Raw genomic sequence first — 5,736 nt, 5'->3', positions numbered from 1 at the left:
ATTCAACTGCAAATAAAACAAAAGAAAAACTACAAAGTTCACGAGAGAGAGACGTCAACTAATGTAAGAGTAGCAGGGGCATGCAGGCCCCGTAAGATTGGGGAAGCTCCAGAGAGAACATCAGCAACATCACATGGTGAACGCCCAGCTTGCTCTCCTAGTATTTAGCGGCGGTGCAGCAAAAGCCAGGGGAGGCCAACAGCTCGCCAGCGTGGACACGGGGCTGGTCACAACAGTTTTGTCCCCTGCACCCATCTTCTTCATTGGCGATAGGTAGCAGACGTCCTCATTAGAGATCTTGAACTTGCTCCAAGGGTCGCCAGATGGCATGGTACCGGAGTGGACAAATGAGAACGGGTTCACCCACTTGCAATTATCAGGGGTTTCTGTATAAAACACTGTCAACGCCTCCAAGAAGGCCTTCAACCGCTCTCTGCTTTGGTCCGGAGACAACAACACCCAGTGCCTGATTGTTTACAGGATCAAACCTCATGACCTGGGTAGTAGAGATCCATTTGATGTTGTTAAAAATCATAGAATTTCTATATTTCCACAAGCACCAAACTACAACAGAACTGACAGTATTTGGAGCAGAATTTCTGTTATTGGAGACCCAGAATTTTGCAATGGATTCAAAGTCATCACTGATACGTCTCCAACGTATCTATAATTTTTGATTGCTCCATGCTATATTATCTTCTGTTTTGGACATTATTGGGCTTTATTATCCACTTTTATATTATTTTTGAGACTAACCTATTAACCGGAGGCCCAGCCCAGAATTGTTGTTTTTTTTGCCTATTTTAGGGTTTCGACGAAAAGAAATATCAAACGGAGTCCAAACGGAATAAAACCTTCGGGAGCGTGATTTTCGGAACGAATAAGATCCAGGAGACTTGGACCTTACGCCAAGCAACCAACAGGGAAGCCACGTGGGAGGGGGCGCGCCTACCCCCCCCCCCTAGGCGCGCCCTCCACCCTCGTGGGCCCCCTGTTGCTCCACTGACATACTCCTTCCTCCTATATATACCTACGTACCCCCAAACGATCAAATACGGAGCCAAAACCCTAATTCCACCGCCGAAACTTTCTGTATCCACGAGATCCCATCTTCGGGCCTGTTCCGGAGCTCCGCCGGAGGGGGCATCAATCACGGAGGGCTTCTACATCAACACCATAGCCTCTCCGATGAAGTGTGAGTAGTTTACCTCAGACCTTCGGATCCATAGTAATTAGCTAGATCACTTCTTCTCTCTTTTTGGATCTCAATACAAAGTTCTCCCCCTCTCTTGTGGAGATCTATTCGATATAATCTTCTTTTGCGGCGTGTTTGTTGAGACCGATGAATTGTGGGTTTATGGTCAAGTTTATCTATGAACAATATTTAAATCTTCTCTGAATTCTTTCATGTATGATTGGTTATCTTTGCAAGCCTACTAGATTGATCTTTCTTGCAATGGGAGAAGTGCTTAGCTTTGGGTTCAATCTTGCGGTGTCCTTTCCCAGTGACAGCAGGGGCAGCAAGGCACGTATTGTATTATTGCCATCGAGGATAACAAGATGGAGTTTTCATCACATTGCATGAGTTTATCCCTCTACATCATGTCATCTTGCTTAAAGAGTTACTCTGTTCTCTTGAACTTAATACTCTAGATGCATGCTGGATAGCGGTCGATGTGTGGAGTAATAGTAGTAGATGCAGGCAGGAGTCGGTCTACTTGCCTCGGACGTGATGCCTATATACATGATCATACCTAGATATTCTCATAACTATGCTCAATTCTGTCAATTACCCAACAGTAATTTGTTCACCCACCGTAAAATACCTATGCTCTTGAGAGAAGACACTAGTGAAACCTATGGCCCCCAGGTCTATCTTCATCATATTAATCCTCCAACACTTAGTTATTTCCTTTGCTTTTATTTTACTTTGCATCTTTATGACGAAAATACCAAAAATATTATCTTATCATATCTATCAGATCTCACTCTCGTAAGTGACCGTGTAGGGATTGACAACCCCTTATTGCGTTGGTTGCGAGGATTTATTTGTTTTGTGTAGGTGCGAGGGACTCACGCGTAGCCTCCTACTGGATTGATACCTTGGTTCTCAAAAATTGAGGAAAATACTTACGCTACTTTGCCGCATCACCCTTTCCTCTTCAAGGGAAAACCAACGCAGTGCTCAAGAGGTAGCAAGAAGTATTTCTGGCGCCGTTGCCAGGGAGGTCTACGCAAAAGTAAACATACCAAGTACCCATCACAAACCCTTATCTCCCGCATTACATTATTTGCCATTTGCCTCTCGTTTTCCTCTCCCCCACTTCACCTTGCAGTTTTATTTGCCCCCTCTCTCTCTCTATCCTCCCTCTCTTTCTCTATTTGCCTCTTTTTGCCCGTTCCTTGTTTGCTTGCGTGTTGGATTGCTTGCTTGTCACGATGGCTCAAGATAACACTAAATTGTGTGACTTTACCAATACCAACAACAATGATTTTATTAGCACTCCGATTGCTCCTCTTACCGATGCCGATTCTTGTGAAATTAATGATGCCTTGTTGAATCTTGTCATGAAAGATCCGTTTTTCGGCCTTCCTAATGAAGATGCCGCTACCCATCAAAATAGTTTCGTTGATTTGTGTGATATGCAAAAGAAGAAAGATGTGGATAATGATATTGTTAAATTGAAGCTATTTCGTTTTTCCTTAGAGATCGTGCTAGAGCTTGGTTTTCGTCTTTGCCTAAAAATAGTATTGATTCATGGAATAAGTGCAAAGATGCTTTTATCTCTAAGTATTTTCCTCCCGCTAAGATTATTTCTCTTAGAAACGATATTATGAATTTTAAGCAACTTGATCATGAACATGTTGCACAAGCTTGGGAGATGGTGAAATTAATGATACGTAATTGCCCAACACATGGTTTGAATTTGTGGATGATTATACAAAATTTTTATGTCGGATTGAATTTTGCTTCTAGAAATCTTTTAGATTCGGTTGTGGGAGGCACTTTTATGGAAATCACTTTAGGAGAAGCTACTAAATTCCTAGATAATATTATGGTTAATTATTCTCAATGGCACACTGAAAGATCTACTAATAAGAAAGTGCATGCGATAGAAGAAATTAATGTTTTGAGTGTAAAGATGGATGAACTTATGAAATTATTTGCTAATAAAAGTGTTTCTTCTGATCCTAATGATATGCCTTTGTCTACTTTGACTGAGAATAATAATGAATCTATAGATGTGAATTTTGTTGGTAGGAATAATTTTGGTAACAACGCGTATAGAGGAAACTTCAATCCTAGGCCGTATCCTAGCAATTCCTCTAATAATTATGGTAATTTCTACAATAATTCTTATGGAAATTATAATAAGACGCCCTCTGATTTTGAATCTAATATTAAAGAATTTATTACTTCACAAAAGAATTTCAATGCTTTGATTGAAGAAAAATTGCTTAAGATTGATGAGTTGGCTAGGAACGTTGATAGAATTTCTCTTGATGTTGATTTTTTGAAACTTAGATCTATTCCACCTAAGCATGATATCAATGAGTCTCTCAAAGCCATGAGAATTTTCATTGATGAGTGCAAAGAAAGAACCGCTAGGATGCGTGCTAAGAAAGATTCTTTTATAAGAGCGTGTTCTTCTAGTTTCCATGACAATAAAGATGAAGATCTAAAAGTTATTGATGTGTCCCCTATTAAATCTTTGTTTTGCAATATGAATCTTGATAATTATGGGACTGATTATGATCCACCTTTACCTAGAAGGCGTTCCAAAAATTCGGAGTTTTTAGACCTTGATGCTAAATTTGATAAAAGTGGGATTGAAGAGATCAAAACTCTAGATGTTAATGAACCTACTATTTTGGATTTCAAGGAATTTAATTATGATAATTGCTCTTTGATAGATTATATTTCCTTGTTGCAATCCATGCTAAATTCTCCTCATGCTTATAGTCAAAATAAATCTTTTACTAAACATATCGTTGATGCTTTGATGCAATCTTATGAAGAAAAACTTGAGTTGGAAGTTTCTATCCCTAGAAAACTTTATGATGAGTGGGAACCAACTATTAAAATTAAAATTAAAGATCATGAATGCTATGCTTTGTGTGATTTGGGTGCTAGTGTTTCCATGATTCCAAAGACTTTATGTGATTTGCTAGGTTTCCGTGATTTTGATGATTGCTCTCTAAACTTGCACCTTGCGGATTCCACTACTAAGAAACCTATGGAAAGAATTAATGATGTTCTTATTGTTGCAAATAGGAACTATGTGCCCGTAGATTTAATTGTTCTTGACATAGATTGCAATCCTTCATGTCCTATTATTCTTGGTAGACCTTTTCTTAGAAAGATTGGTGCAATTATTGATATGAAGGAAGGAAATGTTAGATTCCAATTTCCATTAAGGAAATACATGGAACACTTTCCTAGAAAGAAAATTAAATTACCTTATGAATCTATTATGAGAGCCACTTATGGATTGCCGACCAAAGATGGCAATACCTAGATCTATCCTTGATTTTTATGCCTAGCTAGGGGCGTTAAACGATAGCGCTTGTTGGGAGGCAACCCAATTTTATTTTTGTTCCTTGCCTTTTGCTCCTGTTTAGTAATAAATAATTTATATAGCCTATGTTTTGGTTGTATTTTTTTGTGTTTAATTAGTGTTTGTGCCAAGTAGAATCGTTGGGAAGACTTGGGGAAAGTCTTGTTAATCTTGCTGTAAAAAACAGAAACTTTAGCGCTCACGAGAAATGCTGCCATTTTTATTTGGAAAGTGCTATTTAGTTAATTCTTTTTGCAGACAATTAATAGATAAATTCCTCACGTCCAGAAATTTATTTTAGAATTTTTGGGGTTCCAGATATTGCGCTAGCTACAGATTACTACAGACTGTTCTGTTTTTGACAGATTCTATTTTTCGTGTGTTGTTTGCTTATTTTGATGAATCTATGGCCAGTAAAATAGTTTATAAACCATAGAGAAGTTGGAATACAGTAGGTTTAACACCAATATAAATAAAGAATGAGTTCATTACAGTACCTTGAAGTGGTGTTTTGTTTCTTTCGCTAACGGAGCTCACGAGATTTTCTACTTTAAGTTTTGTGTTGTGAAGTTTTCAAGTTTTGGATAAAGATTTGATGGATTATGGAACAAGGAGTGGCAAGAGCCTAATGTGATGGCCTGGATTATTAGGGATGATAGACTACTCATATAAATAAGGAATTCCTTTTTTTCCGGGAGCCCATTCGGACATAACTCCAAAGTTAAGCGTGCTCAACTTGGAGTAGTGTCAGGATGGGTGACCGACCGCGAAGTTGCTCCCGGGTGCGCACGAGTGAGGACAAAGTGCGCAGAAAAGACTAGTATTGATCTGTGGGGCCAGTCTAGATCCTGCCAGGAGTAACGACCACCGGTGGGTGTGTCCGGGGCGTTACAAGTTGGTATCAGAGCCATGTTCTTGCGGTTACATGGATGTTTGCGGACAGGTGCGCGGTCATGCTGTTCATGACGTTTGTGACCCGTCGTGGCACACGGCATGGTACATGTATCAGACTGGATGCACAGACGTATGTGCCAAGAGGGAACGTTCCTGTGGCCCGACGAGGACGTCGGTTCCTCTGAGTGGGGGTGTATGTGATGGCCTGTCTTATTAGGGATGATGGACTACTCATATAAATAAGGAATTCCTTCTTTTCCGGGGGCCCATTCGGACAGAACTC

Source organism: Triticum aestivum, chromosome 5A (assembly GCF_018294505.1).
Source record: "Triticum aestivum cultivar Chinese Spring chromosome 5A, IWGSC CS RefSeq v2.1, whole genome shotgun sequence".
Classification (NCBI taxonomy): Eukaryota; Viridiplantae; Streptophyta; class Magnoliopsida; order Poales; family Poaceae; genus Triticum; species Triticum aestivum.
Note: the sequence above shows the minus strand (reverse complement) of the source record.